This window comes from Lycorma delicatula, chromosome 3, assembly GCF_047948215.1.
Source record: "Lycorma delicatula isolate Av1 chromosome 3, ASM4794821v1, whole genome shotgun sequence".
NCBI lineage: Eukaryota > Metazoa > Arthropoda > Insecta > Hemiptera > Fulgoridae > Lycorma > Lycorma delicatula.
In genome coordinates this window covers 105,191,215-105,216,021 of record NC_134457.1, presented here as the reverse complement: position 1 = coordinate 105,216,021, position 24,807 = coordinate 105,191,215, and the positions used below count along the sequence as shown (strand labels likewise).

The window sequence follows — 24,807 nt, the reverse complement described above, 5'->3', positions numbered from 1 at the left end:
CGATGAAACAACCAACTACTGTTTGCTCCAGAACTTTTTATGGTACGTCAAATATTACTTGCTTGATCTTCTCTGGTCATGCAATCAAACAGATTAGATATCAGTTAACGTGTTTGATTGTAAATTATATTTCTCAAAATTTTACCTTTCTATAACGTATATCTAAATAAAACAAAAGACAAAATTTATACGAAGAATATATAAAAAATACTAATAAAAACAAAATTTTACGCTCATTATTTTTAGTCCAAACCCATACTAGCTTACATACATATAAAAAGTGGTTTCAAATCTCTAAGATTAAACTCTTATTAAAAATTATTTATTTATTACCTTATAATACCTATTGTGGATTTGTTTGTGTTAATTATATAATAATCTAATTATTAATAATAATAAATTTTATCAGTAGCAATTCATGCTTTATACATTTGAAAATTTCTTTTTGTAAAATTATCCGCCAAATTTGAATGAGTAATCATTTGTTTACTATATTAAAATTTGTAACTACATGTAAAGTACTAATAATACGCAATGTACGTTTATAAATTGTTATCATGAATATACTACTAGTGATAGGAGACGGCTGGAAGTTCGTTGTAGAACGCTATGTCAAAGTACTGAAGTTGGAAAATATTAACTAATATACATTATTTTATTTATAAATATTTTTTACCATTGAGATATAAAGTAATTTTTTTTTCTTATAAAAGCAAGTAAAACTTACCAGCACCGTCCTTTAAATTAATGAAAGAGATTAAAACAGTAATTTTCTACATAACTGAATTAATATATTTATGATGTACGAATATATGTAATTTATTAACCTCATATAATAAATAATATTCTTTATAACTTACCTCGACGTGTTTATTGTTATTAGGTTTTATGTATTTTTTTTTTTTTTTTGTCTTCAGTCATTTGACTGGTTTGATGCAGCTCTCCAAGATTCCCTATCTAGTGCTAGTCGTTTCATTTCAGTATACCCTCTACATCCTACATCCCCAACAATTTGTTTTACATATTCCAAACGTGGCCTGCCTACACAATTTTTCCCTTCTACCTGTCCTTCCAATATTAAAGCGACTATTCCAGGATGCCTTAGTATGTGGCCTATAAGTCTGTCTCTTCTTTTAACTATATTTTTCCAAATGCTTCTTTCTTCATCTATTTGCCGCAATACCTCTTCATTTGTCACTTTATCCACCCATCTGATTTTTAACATTCTCCTATAGCACTACATTTCAAAAGCTTCTAATCTTTTCTTCTCAGATACTCCGATTGTCCAAGTTTCACTTCCATATAAAGCGACACTCCAAACATACACTTTCAAAAATCTTTTCCTGACATTTAAATTAATTTTTGATGTAAACAAATTATATTTCTTACTGAAGGCTCGTTTAGCTTGTGCTATTCGGCATTTTATATCGCTCCTGCTTCGTCCATCTTTAGTAATTTTACTTCCCAAATAACAAAATTCTTCTACCTCCATAATCTTTTCTCCTCCTATTTTCACATTCAGCGGTCTATCTTTGTTATTTCTACTACATTTCATTACTTTTGTTTTGTTCTTGTTTATTTTCATGCGATAGTTCTTGCGTAGGACTTCATCTATGCCGTTCATTGTTTCTTCTAAATCCTTTTTACTCTCGGCTAGAATTACTATATCATCAGCAAATCGTAGCATCTTTATCTTTTCACCTTGTACTGTTACTCCGAATCTAAATTGTTCTTTAACATCATTAACTGCTAGTTCCATGTAAAGATTAAAAAGTAACGGAGATAGGGAACATCCTTGTCGGACTCCCTTTCTTATTAGGGCTTCTTTCTTATGTTCTTCAATTGTTATTGTTGCTGTTTGGTTCCTGTACATGTTAGCAATTGTTCTTCTATCTCTGTATTTGAACCCTAATTTTTTTTAAATGCTGAACATTTTATTCCAGTCTACGTTATCGAAAGCCTTTTCTAGGTCTATAAACGCCAAGTATGTTGGTTTGTTTTTCTTTAATCTTCCTTCTACTATTAATCTGAGGCCTAAAATTGCTTCCCTTGTCCCTATACTTTTCCTGAAACCAAATTGGTCTTCTCCTAACACTTCTTCCACTCTCCTCTCAATTCTTCTGTATAAAATTCAAGTTAAGATTTTTGATGCATGACTAGTTAAACTAATTGTTCTGTATTCTTCACATTTATCTGCCCCTGCTTTCTTTGGTATCATAACTATAACACTTTTTTTGAAGTCTGATGGAAATTCCCCATTTTCATAAATATTACACACCAGTTTGTATAATCTATTAATCGCTTCCTCACCTGCACTGCGCAGTAATTCTACAGGTATTCCGTCTATTCCAGGAGCCTTTCTGCCATTTAAATCTTTTAATGCTCTCTTAAATTCAGATCTCAGTATTGTTTCTCCCATTTCATTCTCCTCAACTTTCTCTTCTTCCTCTATAACACCATTTTCTAATTCATTTCCTCCGTATAACTCTTCAATATATTCCACCCATCTATCGACTTTACCTTTCGTATTATATATTGGTGTACCATCTTTGTTTAACACATTATTAGATTTTAATTTATGTACCCCAAAATTTTCCTTAACTTTCCTGTATGCTCCGTCTATTTTACCAATGTTCATTTCTCTTTCCGCTTCTGAACACTTTTCTTTAATCCACTCTTCTTTCACCAGTTTGCATTTCCTGTTTATAGCATTTCTTAATTTCCGATAGTTCCTTTTACTTTCTTCATCACTAGCATTCTTAAATTTTCTACGTTCATCCATCAGCTGCAATATATCGTCTGAAACCCAAGGTTTTCTACCGGTTCTCTTTATTCCGCCTAAGTTTGCTTCTGCTGATTTAAGAATTTCCTTTTTAACATTCTCCCATTCTTCTTCTACATTTTCTACCTTATCTTTTTACTCAGACCTCTTGCGATGTCCTCCTCAAAAATCTTCTTTACCTCCTCTTCCTCAAGCTTCTCTAAATTCCACCGATTCATCTGACACCTTTTCTTCAGGTTTTTAAACCCCAATCTACATTTCATTATCACCAAATTATGGTCGCTATCAATGTCTGCTCCAGGGTAAGTTTTGCAGTCAACGAGTTGATTTCTAAATCTTTGCTTAACCATGATATAATCTATCTGATACCTTCCAGTATAGCCTGGCTTTTTCCAAGTGTATATTCTTCTATTATGATTTTTAAATTGGGTGTTGGCAATTACTAAATTATACTTCGGGCAAAATTCTATAAGTCGGTCCCCTCTTTCATTCCTTTTGCCCAGCCCGTATTCACCCACTATATTTCCTTCCTTGCCTTTTCCAATGCTTGCATTCCAATCTCCAACTATTATTAAATTTTCATCTCCTTTTACGTGTTTAATTGCTTCATCAATCTCTTCGTATACACACTCTACCTCATCATCATCATGGGCGCTTGTAGGCATATAGACGTTAACAATCGTTGTCGGTTTAGGTTTTGATTTTATCCTTATTACAATGATTCTATCGCTATGCGTTTTGAAATACTCCACTCTCCTCCCTATCTTCTTGTTCATCACGAAACCTACTCCTGCCTGCCCATTATTTAACGCTGAGTTAATTACTCTAAAATCACCTGACCAAAAGTCGCCTTCCTCTTCCCACCGAACCTCACTAATTCCTACTATATCCACATTTGTCCTACCCATTTCCCTTTTTAAATTTTCTAGCCTACCAACCTTTTTCAAGCTTCTAACATTCCACGCTCCGACTCGTAGAATGTTATTTTTTAATTTTCTGGTGACCCCTTCCTTAGTAGTCCCCACCCGGAGATCCGAGTTTTACTGATAAAATTGTATTTACCTTTAAATGTAAATACGGTTTTTATAAATATTAGTTCATCAATGCATCTAGTCATTTATTTTCTACATGATATTCTTCGAAATGTTGCAAGTATAGCAGAATTATCAATTAAGAAGTTATGGAGCTTTCTGTGTTAACTAGATTCCTAAACATTATTTCGCTGGACTTGGAATTAATAATAGCTTTATTCGAGTTCTTATCGTTTATTCCAAAACTACATTAGTGCTACCGTAAAAAAAAATATGCTTAATCTTTTCCTTTTAAATTTAAATACAAGATTCTTAAAATTGATAATAAGGTAGTTGTATATGATTAAACTACCTTGTAATTTCTGGATATCTTTAGTGACAAATGTGTAATATGTGTAATATATATATATATACATATATACATACAACCCAAATTTATTTCAAAGAATCGGCAACAAATATCTCTCCTTATTTATTAATGTTAAGACCTTTTAATTTCATAATTTATCTACCCACCTTTTTTCTAAAATTTTCTGTAACAACATGTTTTATTATTTCTTTGTAATAAAGTATTAGATTTCTTTTTATAATTCTAGGGATTTTATAATTATAAGATCTATGTATAACATTAGTTTCTATAACTTCTGATTTTAAATGAAAACTCTCCTTGCTTGTGGTAGTCTGATTAGGATCACTACTTTGCATCTCCCTTCCTTTGCAATTTTACTACATAGACATCTAACATACGTAACTGCTAATACATTACTACCTCTTAATATAATTTCTCACTAACTCTTTTTGTTTTTCGTAGATTATGAGAGAATAAAAATTGAAAGTGGATAAAAAAAATAATAATAAAAATATATCAATACATAAATAAAATAAAATAAAGATAATATAATAATTAAATATCTGTTTATTTAAATATACGGAATCTGAAACTGAACTGTATAAATCTTTTTACCAGTAAAATGTATATACAAATAATTTTTTCGAACATGATAATTTTGAATGTGCTTATATCATGCCAAAGTACAATATCATTCAATTTATATTTTATAACTGACTAACATGAAGAAATAAACTGTTAGAAACGGGTAGATTTTGGTTTAGATATGATCTTGAATTCAATAAACTGAATTAATAGCCTATTATTTTTTTCTCTCGTTGATATTATCGCAGTAAAAAACACCTACTTTTAAAAATTAAAACTAGGAGTCTTTCACATGATACTATTATTTTATTATCATCCACTTTCAGTACTGCGACTGAATGTCTTTAATTTGTCCGTAAATTTATACAACTATAGTTTTATTAAATAAATCATAGTAAATAGCAATACGAATATTTAGACAATTTTTCACAAGTTATGAATAATGGAGAAATAATAGTAATTGTTCTATATAGACATCAGTGAATGACAACTAATTTTAAACATTAAACTACGTAAAAAAGTAAAAAAAATTAAACAACAAAAATCTTTACAGTCAGAAGACATAGATTCCTGAAAAAATAAACAGATAAAACATATTGTAGTGTATCTGAAGAAATAAACTCTAAAAGTTTTTAATAAAAATTTCTAATTACTGGAAATTGAATATAATATATAATACAAAAGAATTAATATTTCTAGCACTAAATTGCTTCAAAAAACGAATTTTTAAATAATTAATACTTCGAAACTGAATATACGAACATTTTGCTTTAACGTTATCTCAGTTTACATCTTTTAACTATGACGGAATTTAAAAATATAATAATATTAATAATAATAATTAGAAGACGGAGAAGGAGAAGAAGAAAAATCTATGTCCCCAAATTGAATGCTGAAAGAGAGAAATATTAGTGATTTTTCGGACACAAATTGTAAATATTATTTTTTTTATAAAATTATAATTTTGTTAAAATTGTCAGGAATTTAATCGTAAAATGTTAATGAGACCATTTACGGAGCATAAACAAAAGTATCACACTCTTTTATGAAGGAAGTTTACAAAAATCTGATTATCCACAAGAATATTGATAAAAAATTTGAAGATAATTTGAGTACACAGTTGGTATAGCATGCACATATTAAGAATTTAAAGAGGTACACACAATAAAAATTGGAATAAGTTGCTTTAATACTGTACATAACATCTAAACAAAGAATATATACTTTCAGAAATAATAAAATTACTGTTTCTTTTAAATCACTAAAAATATTTATAAAATACAAAGTGATTGATTTAATTTACTGACACTAAAAATAAGGCTGTTTAAGAGAATGATTCAAACACGGTCAGAAATTATCAAATAATAACTGAGATTTACTCTGGATAAACCACTACTACATAAAGAAAAATGAATTCTTCGAGCTCAGCCTTGACTTTTTCCTCAAGAAAAATTACGACGCACGATATAAAATATTTAGTTTAACGACGCACGATTTTGCGATAATAAAGATTATGGCACGTCAATTCCAATTATAGCAGATAATATTTTATTTGTGATATTAAGATAATTAAAGATAATCATAGCAATATCCTTAATATTATTACTGTGTGTTTGTCCATTGGTTAGCCTTATTCATTGTATTAATAGAAGTAAAAACTTCTACATATCATTGTATTAATAGAAGTAAAAACTGTTAACAATCTCTACATATTCATTTTGAGGTATAAAGCTCGTTCCGATTTTATTCATCTTCAAATTTTCACGTTATGCAATTTTATTTTATAATGTAGCATTATGAACTATTTAGCACCGGCACAGGAGTTATGTATTTCTCTCTTTATGTGTTCTAAATAATCAGACTACCGATGAAAATTGTGTAAGTTTGTATTTATTCTCCATGGGAGGCGTCTGTTTTGAATACTTTTATAAACTATATAACCTTGGCGATAGTTTTCCTTTAAAGATGATCGAGACTGTTTTCAGATGGTTCTTTCTTATAAGGATGAAAATTAAATTGCTGTAGCACGTGTTTAAACTGGTTAATAGAAAATTGTTCATCATTAATACTTTGTTTCTATTTTTGGGTTAATATATTCCTATTGCCAAAGATTTATAACTGAAAAGAACTCTGGAAACAGAGTATCTGTAAACAGATTATAAGTCTCCATGTACTCTTTTGAGTGAAGTGTTAGTCATGTTTCTAGAATCCTTGATAAATAATCGTCCTTTTCTCTGAATTGATCCCATTTTCTTCTTCCTAATGAAGTATTTCGAATTTTGATTTTGGTTGAATGCTGTCAGGAGCTAGGGACATTTGGTAGATTTTGGTACTTAGTCTTTCCTATCTGTGGTATTAGATGGGAACGGCTTTGTCTACGGACCAAACTGAGTATGTTGTTTCAAGCTGTAGCTGCACAAAAACTCAACACACGACTGAGGTATTCTTTAAATAAAGCCTTGTAATTCTTCCTAATTACATTCAGTAAGTTTTCTGCGTTGTTGCTTGAAGAAGCTTACAATTGTACGTAAAACTTATGGCTTTTTGTACTAAAACATCCTAGCAATGTAAAACTTTACAATATATAATAAAATTGTCTGTTGAAAAGAGAACAAAATTTATTAATTTTTATTAGACTACATTTTTTATTGGTGAAGACTTTTATTTTTGTTTCTCGAGCATTAGATCTCCAATATTTAGTATTTTTATGTAAAATTTAATTATTTATTAAATAAAAATAATTATCATTAATAAATAAATAAAAAACAAAAACTAGGAAAAGAAGTTAAATTTTAGAACGGCTTAGGTGTTTTTGAGGTTAAGTTATCAATAATAATGTAAGAAGTGGTGTATCAAGCTACACAAAGCGAGCAATAATTACACTTTCGCATATATCAGAGCTGCACTCTAGCGGTATCAATTACAAAGACTATAGTTACAAAGCAGCTCTTATGTTTCCCTTTAGGCTTTCTAGCTATTTATCAAAATTAACGATGCCCTTAAACAAATACCCGGAGTTTTACATTATCTTAATTATTTTAAATGAACACTTCACATTATTGTATAATTAAATGAAAATGTATACTTTGCGTTTATTTAAAGAAGTATTTACTTCCTTAACAAAAAAAAAAATAATAATAATAATAATAATAAATAATTACAACAATTTTGTTATGATTTAATATGATTGTTATATACTCAATCATTTACATTCAATCAAAAATGTCTTTCTTTTTATTTGGAAAGGGAATGATAAATTCTGTTTCTCCATCTTTCACGTTTGAACTAATGTTTATGCTCAGCCTATAATTTTACGACAGTATAAACTAACTACCTTGGATATCGTGTGTTTGTATTCAAGCATGCAACACTGATTTTAGACCAAAATTTTATGAAATTAAAAAATGTTTTTTTTTAGCAAGTACTACCTGTAACAAGAACACGAAAACTTTTCGATCAATATTTCTAAAATATAATGTAAACCGCTTTACGTTAGCTGCCAGCTTAATTTTTCTTAGAATTTCTGCTGAGCCATTAGGGAACAGGCTCCCCTATGTTGTATTTTTTCTTTTTACGCCGGAAGAGTAGCCAGGTATCAATCTAATCTTCTGTTTGACATAATTACTGCTGACATATTGAAGCTTATTTCTATATTCTTCTTACTGGATTATTAGCCAAGTGGAAAGTAAGCATTAAATATATATATATTTATATTTTTGAAATACTATGTTTGGTTACTTTATACGTACTTAAAAGAATATTACTTCTTTTGACCAAATATTCAGTAGTATTTTGTATATTTAGTATATTATAATTTTCATATATTATAATACAAAATTAAAGGAAAATTAATTGTGGTTGTAGTATTTTAATTTAAGAAAATATTTACTTTTTTATTTGGAATAGATAACAATGATTATTATGAGAATAAATTTTATTTTAGCATAGTATATCAAACGTAGTAAAAATATTTGAACCTGAAAAATAAAAGGACTGAAAATGTATTCAAAGAAACGAAATACATTAATCAGTATTAAAACAAAAACAAATAGAGCCCATATAAATCCATTAAAAATCCACTTTTAAGGATTAACTTTCTATCCTTCCCATACTAAGCCACTCAATTTTCTTAATTAACAAGTAGTTCAATATATAATTAGAGCCCCTCTCCGTTCGGAAGGTTCTCAACCTTACACAATGATGGCTCAAGTGTAGCTAAATGACTTTGATAGTTGTCAAGTATGATAATTTAGATGGCTAGCTGCGAAGTTTTTAGACGCGTGCTATGTTTTTAGGCTTTAGTTTCTTATTTATGTCGATTGAATAAAGCAAAAAAGTTTCCAAATTTTCTTAAGAATGGATAAAATTGAAACTCAAACTGCTATAAAGTTCTTTATTTTAAAAGTTCAGACCCGAAGGAAATATAAAAAGAGTTAGATTCCACTTTACAAGATTCTTCCTTTCGTATTTTCTACAATAAAAAAGTATATTCACTCAAGATGTATGATTGTGACGATTTCGTCGAGTGAAACGGATTTTGGGCGTCCTGATTGTTAAATCTTGACGAAGACATTATGATCGATGAAATCGCAACAAAAATCCACAAAGCCGTATTAAACGATCGCTGATCGATATCGCTACAAATTGTTAGACTGTGTACACTACGCTTTATAAAACGTTTGGAAAATTAAAACGTTTACGCTTGGTAAGTGCCCGTTTGTTAGCAGTAGACAAAAAACGTACTTGTCTGAATGTTTCTCAAGTGTTAGACTTATTTAAAAACGATTCCGTTGAGTTTAATCTAGGTTTTATGAAGTAGATAAAAGAGGATTCACCATTATACAGCAAAGACCAAACTGTGGGTGGAAGTAAGTTGAAATGCGTCAAAGAAATCGAAAGCTCCATCTTAAAAAAAAATGATGGCTACAATTTTTTTTGGGAGGGATTTTAGTTGTGTGGTGCTCTTTAGATTACCGGGAAAAAGGCAGGACCATCACCGGGCAACATTATGCTTCACAGCTGGAACAGTTGATGGTGGAATTCAGCTACACGTCTATATTTGGCCAAATAGAAAATGTTCTTTCACAATGATAACGCGTATTCAAACATGTCTTGGGTTGCTGCAAAACTCCATGATTTATGCTTCGAAATGCTTTCCATATGCACTGAGTAGGCCGAATTTGGTTCTCAGTGATTACTTCTTCTTCCCAAACCTCAGAAATATCTCGCTAGACAAATGATTGTGAGAATATTAAATATTTTTTTATGATATTAATTAAATAACAAAACTTTGACATTTTACTTCATTATATCTCTGTGTCCATACGTCGGTTAGTTCACACGGGATGCTGTTGCAAACGAACAGGTATCAACAAAATTTTGCGTTTATATATAAGACCATACGTCTTATTTAATACAATACGTCTTTACTGATAACATATTAAAAAGTGTTTTAGCATCCCCGTCGCCGCTTCACCCCTTAAGGGGAAGCACATCAATTCGAATCAGACTTCATCTCCTTTTATTCTTTTTAACTTTTTTTTAAATTTAAATATATTGATTTAATAATAATTATTAAACCTCTGATTGTAAAAAAAATTACTATAAATAATAATTTAATAATAACAATTAAAAAAAATATGAAAAAATATCAGAAGTTATTAGTGAAATAAAAGTTTATGTACTTTTAAAAATGTGTACATGTAATTTAAGAGGCATACAAGGAAGTCATGTGATGTCCACATCAGATTTTTTAATTATGTGTTAATGTAAGTCGACTACACTAGTGTGAAATATAGAAAAAAATGTTAAATATCGCTTTTTTAACTATGTAATGATTAATCTTTCTTCTTTGATCTTCAAAATTTTGCTATTGTTAACCAACGGTTTTTTGGTTATTCTGAAAGAGATAACAACAATCTAATCAAAAGTAGTTATTTTTTTTATATTTATTTTTACTTGTTTTGATAAACTGAATAAGCAAATGTGTACAATAATTTAATCAACATTAATTATAGGTACAAAATTAAATTTAAATTATTTATTTTTAAAATAATTGCCAAACTAAATGTCCGACTATGTAAATATTTTAATCATTCAGAAAGAAAAGTAAATTATATTAAATACATTAACATAGTAACTTTGATAAATATAGTGCGCTGGTATTGCTAAAAAAAGGCGCTGGCTTGTAATATTTTGGTAGATATGAACACCGCTAGCTTTTGGCGATATATTTAATCATATATGGTTATTCAAAAATATCACTTCATCCATGTAATAAAAATTGTTATTTTTAATTATTATTTACATTTTTATACTCAACATATAAAAATGATATATCAGCTTGGTTTTTAATTTTTAACATAACCATTACTGACTAAAAAGCCTGTTTCTTGAAAATCGCTAGGTAACTGGAGATCATTGTTCCATAAACATCCAGATTGGGAAAGGCATATGAAAATAATGAGAAGCAAGTTGTAGTAGGTACTACCTACTACCAATTTTAAAATTTTTGCGTTTTTTTTTAGCGGAGAGTTAGTTTAACAATTATTCAAACACGGGTAATTATTTTCAATTTTTTTTTTAGGTAAATTCAGATATTAAATAAAATTAGATAGTTTAAAAGTAATTTAGGATTAAAATAAAACCATTCCTAATTTTTTTATTTTATTATAAAGTCAACTGTTAAGTTTCAAACTCATCGGTAAATACATAGCGCACCATTTTTATATACGTGTATAATAAATATCTTCTACTTTCTCAATTATTTGTTAGCAGTCTTAGAGATTTCACTCTTTCTTTATTCTGTTGGCATAAATCCGGCTCGATATGAATTCTCTAATGGGGATTTTTCTTATAAGGTATTCATAACATAAAAATATTCAGTGATCTTTTCTATCATACGACTTCGCTCTGGGATTCGCTCTTGTGGTTTGTCAACCACAATATATTTCATATAGGGGAAAATTAATAAAATTTTAAGTCTGAGCAGGTCGCAATTACGCGTTGGCTGTCGCTCGGTAGCAGAGAGATAGTGAGGAAGGTGACAGAATGAGAAAGAGAGAAAGGTATTCAAAAGAGTGTTAACTTTGCTTTTACTAATCTATGTGGTTTGGTTATAACACTTGCACTAAAAATTATTGCAGTAAGTATTCATACGAGATCACCTTATAATTTTATAAGGTTTTATCAACTTACATGTTACTTTTTTATTTTTACTTTATTTTTTCTTTATTCTATCCTTATGAAAAAAAATAATAATTTTTTGGTGGTACAGCCTAGTCATAATGAAAATTACTCATTCCCAGTAACCCATAGTAGACTACAATACTAGTATTGTTTATGTTACAGCCAGATTAGCCGTGAACCGTAAAATGTCTAATATTTTTATCTATAAACTACTGTGCCTATTTGTGTAACTTATTTTACTTTATTAAATTACTTTCCTGAATTATGTAACTGGATCTAAACTTGATCCGCAGCTACTAGTTTCATATTTTTAATAATGTTTTGTTTTTTTTTTGTAGAAATATATTTTATACAACGAATTTGAAGGCAATAGCGTTTGTCGTAGAATGCACGCATTGCATATACTATTTAACGACCAATTACAAAATATTTCTTGAAGTCACTCTATTTACAGCAGGATATAACTAAGAATAATTGATAAATTGATTTGTAATTTATTTCACACTCAGTACACACGATAAAAAGTTGTCAACACTATAAAAGTAAAAATAATAGCTCAAATTGTATGCAATAAAATTTATAATTAATACGACATAATGTTTCTAAATATATATATATATATATATCACGAAATAAGTAATAGATTAAATACAAAAAAAAAACGTACTGATTTATTTCCATGTAAAGATATGGTACCAGTGAAGTCAAATTCATTATACAAGTTAGTTACCAAACAACCGGTTTATCTATTGGCGTTACCACCCATATACTCAGAAAAATATAAAAAAATGTAGAAATCATAAAAAATATAATTGTTAATAAACTGCCATTAAATTAACAATAACAGATTTGTACCTAATTTTAATAATCAAAACCAAAAACTGATCGTTACAACGTATGCTAAAACTCTAGGAATATAAACTCTGTCAGGTAAATAAAGCTTATAAGTCGCTGACTGCTTGGATTGTAGCCAATGAGTTAAAATAAAAATTATTATTAATTTCAATAATCATGTTAAAAAATCACCTGCATGTAAAAAAAAGGCAAAAAGATATACTTGAATCAACAATGCATATATTTAAACTTCAATAAAATTGAACGAATTATGTTTAGGAAATTTTTATTTAAAAATAGAGTAAACAAAATATTTTCCAATAACTTTGGGTAAACATTGTTAAGAAGAGTAAAAAATATAATGTTTTAAGTTAATTATCGTTAATTAAAATATTACATTGTTCAGCGTATTATTTAGGAAATAATTTGAATTCTAAGCTGATTTAATCTCAAAATCATCCATCGACATCAGGAGATGCACCAATAAAAAGGAGATTCGACTGGCGAGTCCACTATTCAGTATATAATAAATAATTTCAGGGAATTATTTACTATATATCTTGATCTACAATAATGTCTTTACATAATCTCTTCTACTACTAGATCAAAATTCACTAACCCTGTTAACATATGTTGACAAAAACCAAGTTATATTAAAAAGGTTCTCTCACGTCTTCAGTTCATCTTGAAGCGCTTAAAACAATTTTATACCTAACAATTTGTTTATCTTTCAGTATTTTCTAATAAAAACTACGTTTAAAGTAGCTTTCTTCTTCGACTTTCTAATATCTCTTCTACATTGATAAAAAAGTAATGAGTAACTATTTGTTTCACCTACTTCAAAATTCCTTAATTAAATATCAAATGAATTTAATTCGATTTCTATTTTATTATTATTATTTTTTTTGCAGTCTAGTTTTTGTAATATTAATATGTTTGTATTATTATTATTAACATTATCTTTACATAAGTGAATTTACATTATATTAGTTACCTAATAATCAAATTAATTGTTCTTCGTTACGTAGTTCTGTAATTAATATTTTTCATTGAATATTAATTTTTTAAGCAGTCTAATTAACGTCAAATCTCTTTTTCGCATTTATTTTTACTGACTGGTGCATATACTAATTAAATTTAATTTGTTATGTGAAGATTTAATAAAGTAAGAAAAAAGATTATATAAAAGCAGAATTCTGATCCAGGAAAATTAAAAGGTTAATGCTAACCTATATATTGAAGGGTATAATGCGATTTAAAAATTGGGGATTACGTAAGAAGGTAATAAAGCAAAGCAGTGGATAAAATAAAACGGAAAGAATATAAATGAACAAAGAATATCCTTGAGGGGAGACTAAGAAATAAAAAGAACGTACAAGCTGTGTAGAGCGTGGGGGTTATGTATAAATCCTGCGGGAAAATGGATGTGAACAGGGGACGTAGAACAAACCATAAAATATTTTATTTCATGAACAATATATAACCTAAAAGAACAACTCAGTACAATTAAAGAGATTTAATTGCATAGAAATATTATATTTTGTCATTTATACTTATGATATAGAGGCCCTAATTTAATTAACTTCTATAGTACTTTCTTCCCGATCTAATATTTTAATGTACATTACTCTGTATAAAAACACCAGTGTATAATATATTATGAATGTTGTTCGTTCAAAATACAAGTAAATAATGTTAGTACACTGTAAATAAGGATGATTATTTTTATTAATTGAACAAACGGCACTACAGTTTTGCTCGTTCTATCGGCATTTGCATTTTCTCAGTATTAATTAATCTGTTCCGCTATTTACTTTAAAAATTTTAATTAAGTATCATTATTCAAGGTGGTTATCTTGATTTAAAGTTGAGAATATATGATTAAGTTTTTTCGAAACGAATAAACAATTTAAAAAAAACCGATATCAAGGTTGTTACATTCCTGGAATTATCTTTATTTTAAAATATATAAATAATATTCTCATATTCTTCTATGGAAAAATAACGATATATAAAAAAAAAAAATTTAAATCGATATTATTTTATTCTTTCTGCTCCCCCTCCTACAAAATCATATCCCAAGAAAATCTTTTTGTTTTTTTCTACGTTCATTATGTTAAATAGAAGTAACTAAAATAATTCCACTAAAAATGTACAGCCGATAAAAAATTATCTAAGATTTCTTTTCAAGGGTTCAGGATAATAATAACTTTAATATTTAAAATGTAAATAAACTAAAATATGATTTAAAAATTCAAAAAATCAATATTTTTAAACTTTGATCGACTTCCACACTCTCAATATTGCCCCGAAGTACTTTCTTTTTTTTGGAATTTGCGATAATACTATTCTTAGGAAAACAAAAAAAAGAAATTCGATTAAAAAATATGTAATACATAAAAACGATAGCTTTTTCGAATTTGGAGGCAATTTTTTTTTAAACGGTAATATAATTGCAATTAATTATGGAATTTTCTTTTACTTGTTTTTTATTTTACAGAAACCTTTTTTGTATAGAATGTAAATGAAGAAGTTTTTAATCTAAATCTACTACTAGTAGTGTAAGTAATCAAAAGCAACGCTGTGAGAAAAAATCAAGACGAAAAGTGTTTTTTCGAAAAAAATGTTTGATAACAGAATTAAATTTCCCTAGAATTTGTGATTTTCAAAGATAATAAAACTTTTTCCTCTTTAAAAATTTTTAATTAGATTCTCTCAATCGGTTTAAGTAAATAAATTATAAATGAAAAGATTTATTATTGTTTGAGGAAATAACTCGTTTAATGCGAGTATGGAATACAATCCAATGTTTTTAAAAATTATTCTAATCATATATTTAAAAAAGAAGAAGTAAACTGTTAACTCTCAACATTTTTGCTTTTTTGTGTTCAGAATGAATTTGTTTACCATTTATATAGACTAAGACTTTCTCTCTCTTCCTCTCACTTTCTTTCCATTTATCTAACTCCTCAACATAACCTGACAACAAGGTTGTTGATTACTGTTTTTTTTTTACATCTCTTTTGATTATTGGTAACACTTTAAAACTTCACAAAATATCTAAACATACTATCGCCAAAATTTGCTTAAAAGTTACCATTTTGGTAAACTTCTACTCCCATTTTATTGTAAATTATTTTTTTATTCTCATTTTTCGGTTACAGTTTTTTTAATAAATTTATTTGTAGGAAGTTGATTAGTGGTCATGCTGACAAGAGGTTTTCCCCAATTAAATCAATTACATAAAAAAAAATACGTAAGAAAAAAATCAGAATTAATAAAAAAAGCATAAAACCTAAATGGCACTGAAATTGAAATAAATTAAATCATATAACTAAAATGAAAAGTACATAAATGAAATTCAAATATAAAGTAAATTAACAGCAGAAATGACGATTGGACTGTTAAAAATGTTATGTATATGCCGGTCACGGCTCGCAGGGATCTGCTCCCTGGACCCTAACTGTGTTCCTTAATCTCATGGTTAGGAGAATAATACTGATTAAAACTATTAAAGTATACGGATCTTAAAAATAACTAAAATGAGACTAAATTACAAAAAATAGAATAGTAATAACTGCAGTAACTAAAGTACACAGATTTTTAATGAGAAAATATCTATAACCCTACCTTTAGGGGGCTAGGGCCTTGATCTATCGCTTAAAATCTTTCTTGGGTAACACGAATGTATCCGAAAAATGTTAATGCAATTGGTCGCTGGGTTCTCGCGTGATGCTAATGCAAACTGACAGAACCAGCCAAAATGTTCGCATTTATATATTAGAAATAGACGATATTAAATTATGAAAACGGCTTATATTTTAAAACTGAGAGATATCAGGGGCTAGAAACAATTGCGGATCTACATAGTTGCAAAATAAATACTTAATGATGTTTTAAATCTTTTGTCCACCATCTTGGATCCGCCATATTAAATCAGACTTTTTTTTAAAAATAGGAATGAAGACATTTGATACATAATTTTAATTAAAAGTTTACAAAAAAAAGAAAAAAAAAACGATGGCGAAAACCATTTCTAAATAAACTGAATTAATAGTTCGTTCTCACAAGGCTAGAATCGTGTAAAAATTTATCATTAAGACCGACACACACACACACACTAACTGAATTTATTAGGAATTTTAAAAATAGTGTCGATAGTTTCTGTAGAAAGGTTTTTAAAAGAACGAAAAATTAATTATAAATTACTAACAATATTAATTTTAGTGCATTGAACTACATAGAATTCGAAATTGTTGAATTATTTTACATAGAATTGTTGAATTCTACTACATAGAATTCGGACAGTTGTTGTAACATCTAGTTGTGCACCTCCGTTTTTATCAATCCAAATTAATTACCATTTGGATTTTGGACTTTTTTCTTAATTGCATTAATAAGTCCTCATTGAGAGCTTTTCAACGATATTCGTAAGTGGTACTTATTTTCATTGCTTCCAGAGTTATAGCCAAATAAGATTTTAATTAATGAAATATTTCAATCTTACAAGGGGAAGACACATCCGTTCGAATCAGACTTCTACCTCCTTCTTTTAACATTTCTTTTTAAATTTAAGTGTATTGATTTATTATTAACCTCTGATTGTAAAAAGATTTTACGATAAATAACAGTAAAAAAAAAAAACAAATGAAAAAATATCAGAAGTTATTAATGAAATAACATTTCATATACTTTTCATTTAAAAAAAAAAATGTGTATATGTAATATAATAGGCGTATAAGGTTCGCAGAAATTTCATTTTTGTATACTTTTTAAAGCTATTATTTATGTAATATTGTTTCTGTCTAAGAAAATGTTTTATTTAAATATTAAATAAATTTGTAAGTAAATTCTTTTTATTTCTTTGGTAATTTATAAAAAGTGGCAACAGAAAGAATAATACGATCCTTTCTTTTACGCCGAAATATTACGTTGTCAACAAAAAAATCTCTTCTGCTGTTTGATTTGATGGAGTTGGATATTAACCTATTAATATTGAAAGAATCTAAAAACTGTTTTTCTGATACGAATAAATTATCCTTATACGAGAGAAAAAATCTAAATACAACAATAGAGAACATTAAACTTACCACAATATAAATAGAGAACACTGGGCACCCATAGGTGTACATTATGACTGAGACTGTACAAGACTATACTTCATTTACAGTCATACATATCATCTTCTGAAGTAATACATTACGGTGGTTCCGGAGGCTAAACTGAAAAAGAAAGAATGAAGTAAACATTAACATAAAGCCTTTTTATTTTTAACCCTCGAGACCACCGTTAGGTATTGCGTCAGATGATGAGGGGAACGACAAGTAGCGTGTGAAAATACCATGTCTGACCGGGATTCGAATCCGGGATCTTCGGATGAAAGACCGAGACGCTACCACTCGCGCCACGGAACCCGGTTACCATAAAGTCTGGTAGTATAAATACGAACTGATCTGATTAAGGAGTATCTTTATTGGAAAGGGGAAGAAAAATTATCCTTTTTTATGAAAAAAAAAAAATTGGTAAAATTACTTTTCGCCGACTTCAAGTAAGGAGGTTACGTATTCGATCTGTATTATTATTTTTTGTATGTTTGTTCGCGCATAACGTTTTTCCTATTAATCTGTTTGAAATAAACTTTGTTGCCATCGACGGAGCTGCTTTTCGCGATGAAAAAAGAATGCTTTTGATGATATTGAAAAAAATTGTTAGACGCAAAAATCTATGTGAAAATTGACAAAAAAAAATTTCTCACCGTCCGGCAGGTAAGTAAGGGACAGTGGGAATCCTGATATCACTGATAAATATAATTTTTGTCTCCTAACATGCTATACATGAATTTAATCTGTTTTTTGATGCTGAAAACGAATATGAACTCAGAATCTTTCTATCACCTACCAATTTTGAAAAAAAATTTAATTTTAATTGAAAAGTTTTTTCATTTTTAACGTAATTTGTAAGCTACAAATAAACAATACTAGATAAAGAATTAAATCATATCATAGCAACATATTATGACATATGTACCTATGGTTTGGCGTGAACCAAAGGATCATGTATCCGATTGTTACTTTGTTTAACAAGTGTGTCTGGAATTTCTAAAAAATCTAAACATACTGTAAAATATCCTTCATTGCAATCTTCAATCAGGCCTGCAACTCACAGTGAAATTATTCCAGTTCCTGAGCCACATGTTAATGTATGCTTCGAAAGTAACGATGAAGAATCAAGCAGTACTGAAAAATCATCAATGAATTTGATTTTGAATTATCTTCCAATAAGCCACGTCTGATATTACAAGGTGAATTAAATGACTTGATTAGGTATTTAAATTCATCAAAAAGTCAAGCTGAACTGTTAGGATCGAGACTGCAAGGTAGGAATTTACGTCCAAAAAATACAAAAATTTCGGACTTTTAAGCAGAACTTTCTCAGTATTTTATTGATGAAAGTAATTTGGCTTATTGCCCAAATATTGATGAGCTTATGTTGCACTTAGCACAAGTTTATAAACCTCAGGACTGGCGCCTTTTCATAGATTCGTCCAAGTATAGTTTAAAAGTGATTCTACTACCCAATGGTAGCAAATATCCTTAGATGCCAATCGCTTATGGTATTAACTTGAAAGAGACATACGATCTGATGAAAGACGTTCTTGAAAAGATAAATTATATAAAACATAGCTGGAACATATGCGGTGATTTGAAGTTTATGACTATTTTCGTTAAGCATGCAGTTAGTCTATACTAAGTTCATGTGTTTTCTTTGCGAATGGGACAGCCGAGCTAGGGATAAACATTATGTTACCAAAGAGTAGAAGAAACAAGACAGCTTAACTCCAAATAGGAAAAAATATTATTTATGAGCACTTACTTGAACCCAAAAAAATATTTTTACTCCCTATCCATATCAAGCTAGGACTAATGAAAAATTTTGTAAAAGCAATGAAGGAGGATAGTCCCGGTTTTTTGTACATCAGGCAGAAATTTCCGAATTTAAGGATGTAATATCCCTTTGAAAATACATTTCCTTCACTCACATCTGGATTTTCTCCTGGACAACCCCGGAAACGTAATTGACGAACGCGATGAACGTTTCCACCAAGACATTTCGGTGATGGAAAGCCGCTATAAAAGGAAATGGAATGCTAACATGATAGCTGATTACTAATTTAGGATGTACCTGAGTCTATTTATAAAAGAAAAGCATCAACGAAATCATTCTAACACAGGTATGGCTATGAAAAATTATAAATTTTACAGATTTTATCTGTATTTTCCCTTAATTTCTTTTGAATCGTAATTTATTTAAAACAAAGGGTGATAGAAAAATTGTATTTACAGATCTGTAATGTACGCAAAAAAGCAATTCAAGATTGGTATCAAAAGAAAGCAATTCAAGAAATGCTATCACACTTATAATAATAATTAAATATTAAGAAAATGTTTTTTTTGTCAATCAGTGTATTCTATATGTATCCGTCACGTTAGGTGATGTTATATGGTCTGTAGGGTAGCTAATTTGCGTTCTGCGCAAGATATGAAGCCCCTTTAATAAATTCGTCAAAAATCGAGATATCTCATCTTAAAACTTTCAGACCCAATACACATTATATATAATATATAGTATCAGTATGGACAGTGCGAATTTTATAATTCTATATTCGTGCATCACATTACATGGTCTTGATATCGGTTCCATTTTATTTTTAAATAATTATTTTATTCAATGTTTAATGTAGTCAGCATTTTCAGTATTTCATTCTGTTTTCAAATCGATTATTACAATATAAACTTTCGGTTATCAGTAAAATATATTGTTAGAGCTAGTTACAGACTGTTAACTTCTACAGGTCATCTTAAAAACTAAACATCAATAATTACAGTAGTCAATATTTACTAAACTGACTAAAGTTCAATAATGTAGTTTAAAAATTATTAATTATTAAATACAGCCTTAATAAAACTCTATTTGTAATAATTGCATTAAAACCTACTTAACACCACAATTATGGTAATTCACATAACACAACTAAAAGCTGGAAAAGTATTATTAATACTTTTTGGTTCTTGGTCCTTTGTATCTCATCTAGTGGATATCAAATCTTTTCATAAAGTCGTGACTCCAGGGTTATGAATTGTATAGATGAAATTACTATCATCAAAGGGCTCATTAATTTTACTTGCTAAGTTCAGGTGTTGTTGAATGAGTTTTAGTCATTGTTTAAGGAGAATAGTATTAATTTACAAAGACAGTTACACAGCAGAGTTACAAGGAGAGTACATTTCTGACTATACAAACACTAACTTTAACTTTACAAGAACGTCATAATAAATATAACATTATTTTACTTATTTTAAAATAATAAGTAACATTTTCTTTATAATCATAATTTAACTTAATATACGAATGTATTAACAATAAATATTACTAAAAATGTTTAACTATATGTAGGAACAACTGAAATTTTAAAGTAAATTTATTAAGCCTAATCAAAAGCATATGTTAAATAATATTATAATTTGTTTTAATATACGCGATCTTATTAACACATTTGTTTTGTCAAAAGTGCTGCAGAGAAAATTCACAATTATGGCTAACTTTTATAAAATATTGTTTTGGATCACAGGTCTAATATTATTATAAAGAGAAAAAAATTAAGTAAAATATATTCCTATTGTACAGTATTTCACAAAGAATGTAAAAAACTTTCAGGACATTTTCTACTGGCGAAAATAAAGAAGAAAGTTCATCAAAATATAAGTTCGTAAGTGCTTCGTTAACGAGTGTCGGTGGGTAAAAGATTTTACCCTGATTTCTACGTCTCAGTAAAATTAAGTAAAACTGTAATTCTTGGAACCCAAATTAAGGGATAAATTTAATCGTTTTATTACAAATCTGACTTGAAAAATTGAAAAAAAAAAATAGGATTCGAATTGTACTTTTAGTAGTTTCTGAGTAATCTAGAGTAGGTAGAAGACAAAACTTAAACAAAATTTAAAAAAAAAATTGATTTTGAGTAAAATGGTAACAATAATGTCTACATAAACTAATCATGAACGTAAGAATTTTGAATTTTATGAAAAAACAAAACATATCAAAATGTAACAGATTTTAACTAGGTAGCTTATTAAACAAAACAAAGTTTTCAATACTATATAACAAAAGAATTCTTCATAAATCACTGAATATTCCTATCATAATACATAAATTAAATAATCTACATCAAAAATTCGTACTGGAAATCTTTTTAAAATTTTTTAGAGATCTTCTTAAGATAATTCAATGAAAAATTTACTATTTGCATTTAAATCACAATTTTTAGTTAATTAATTTTTAAAAAAATGAAAATCCACCTTATCAGCAAATTAAATGTAATCTCTCTAAATCTTTCAATGTTAAGATCAGCGGCGGGAGAATAAAATAATATTACAAAATAAAGTCAAAAAATTAAAATGATTAAGCAGCAATGACTCTTTCCTAGTTATCAGTATACTGCTAGTTAGAGTATACCATTTTTAAAAAAAATTATTTAATTCCCTCAACCAGATGAAATTTTTCATTATTTCAGGAAATTTAGAAGAAGGAAGAACATGCATTGGAAGATAATTTATCCCCAATTTGTTAATTTATTTAAATTTTTAACAATAATAGAAGAAAAAAATATCATAGCAAATTTATTATTTATTTTTTTATAGAATTTCCTTTTAATCTATGGGGAATAAAAATAATTTCAGTAATTTTTACCCGCAGATCAAACAGATTAACACTTTCTCAACTGTAGAAATTTGTTATAGTCCCAGATTGCAGCAAATAGGATTTTAATTATATTCACATGAAAGCTTTGTTTCAAATAAAAAAACCTAGAAAAAATTCCTAGAAAAAAATGTGTTGGAAAAATAATATTAAAAAATGATCAACTTTAGGTTCTAATACACTTCATAGAACTACCAGATAAAAGGTTTAACATTCTTACTTAAATACCAATAGTAGAAATTAATAGTTCAGAAGTTCTCAATATTTCAGGGTAATCAGAACAGAGAGCACATTCTACTCTCTATTCTTCAATCTGATTTACTCGTGTATATATATATATATATACATATTTATATAAATAATCTAATTTCTTCTGTGAGTCTGTTACTCTTCATGCAAAAACTACTCAATCGGTTGAGCTGAATTTTGCATGAACAGATTTTTATACCCAGAAACATATAACTATTGTCGTTACAGAATATTTCATAGTTTCAAAATGGTGATTGTTTTAATGACTTTCGGTAACAACCGGATTATATTTCATATCGATATCCAATTTTATTATCGCCAAAACGTTAATTAAATATAATTTGAAGACCATTTTCAGTATTTGAAATTAAATATTTCAAAAAAAGTCTGTTTCTCTTGCTCGATATCACTTTTGGTTATCGAGAAAAAACTTTAAAGGTTTGACGGTATACGGCGCAGCGGCTCAACCAACACAATCACTACCGTTACTGCGTGTGCGATGCGAAGCGCCGCAACTGACTGCACTAGCCTCTGGTTACTTGTCTAAAAAGCATAAAATAAAAAAAATACAAAAAATGAGAATTGAAGTTTCACGGTCACCTTCCCGTAGTGTTTGTGGTGTAAAGCTGAGGACCATGCAAATATTTTTACCTCTACAAAGATATGTCTATAACTACTATTTTTAAGATGGGAGCCGACTATTCTGAAACTAACACTCTTCAGATCACTCAAAGTTTCGAGTCCTGTGCTAACCAAACTGTTGGTTGAAGAAAGTACTCTACACTGATCATTTTTATGAATAGAATAAGCTTTAATTGTTATTTATCAGTAATATTTTCACAAGCATGAGGATAATGAACACAGTGCGGAATTAAGGGACGCAACCCTAACCGGCTAGTTTTTAACAAATCATGCATTTTATTTTTATTTTACGTACAAAGATATTATTGTCAATGAAAAGGTATTCTGTTAAATAAGTCAACTGAAAAAATTATCTTTAACTGTATACTTAATAACAATAGGGTAATGCCCAATTAAAGTTAATTTTATAAAAATGATGTTATGTTGAAGATTACCTTTAATAATTTATATAACTTGAATATTTCTTACTAGGTAGAACTGTGAAAAGTTGCGCAGATGTTTTGAATGTTTTCTGAAAAGTCGAATATTAAATACACTTTAATTTTCCAACTATAAGTTTCAATGATAGAAAAAAGTATTACAGTGTTTTCATTTCATAGGTATACATGAGTTCTTTTATAACAAAAAAGCAAAGAAAATTCTAAGAAATAAAACTAGATTGAGGAAGATAATAAGGTAGTGAGATTGAATTGTATAAAAGTAAAACTAACAGTAAAAGATAAAAAATTGAAACGTAAATAAAATCGTACGTTTTATTGATAAATTGGTTGATAAGAGAAAAGTATATAAATATTTTACAGTTTTTGAAGTCTTTAATGCTCTAGAATAACATTATATAATGTAAAAGTTGTTTTTTTTCTCAATCTTTATCTCACTATAACTCTTACTACATCAGATTTATTTATAATTAAATTTGCATGATAACTTCGTTTGAGATTGATATGTGTACTTTTAATAAATGTTTCCGATTTCAATACATTGAGGAACGTTATTTGCCTTTAGTTAATTTCAAAACCTTTCAGTCACCATGACGGTACAGATCTATTTTTAAATTGGCAATATAAAAAATGTTCATATAAGAGTTTGTAAATCAAATAATATGAAACAGATGAATAACAGCGAAAGTATAAAATGAAATACGATGGAGACAAGAAGTTTCAAGAATATTTCAGCTTAACGTTGACCTTTGACCCTTGGTTTATATTGGCAAGAGAAATATGACGTTCTGTTTCGTTCGTAATAAATAGATGTACACTGAGAGGGATCGGAACAAAATAGGATATTCGAAGGCGACAAAGAGAAATGGTAGTGTAGAGAGAAACATAACTCAGCACTCTCCGGGGAGTGCACAGGGAACGCCAGGCGCACAGACAACCACTAGCAGAAGAAGA

General features: G+C 28.5%; 1 protein-coding gene and 1 long non-coding RNA gene across 4 annotated transcripts in view; one reads left to right on the top strand and one right to left on the bottom strand.

Moving 5' to 3' along the window:
• LOC142321831 (cyclic GMP-AMP phosphodiesterase SMPDL3A-like) overlaps window positions 1-24,807 on the top strand; it is a 397,040-nt gene that overhangs the window by 29,534 nt on the left and 342,699 nt on the right. The window lies entirely within an intron of this gene.
• LOC142321837 (uncharacterized) overlaps window positions 17,860-24,807 on the bottom strand; it is a 285,303-nt gene continuing 278,355 nt past the window's right edge. For both annotated transcript variants that reach the window (XR_012755722.1, XR_012755721.1), the window contains one exon: window positions 17,860-17,991. This is a non-coding gene — a long non-coding RNA (uncharacterized LOC142321837). The remainder of the gene's footprint in view (window positions 17,992-24,807) is intronic.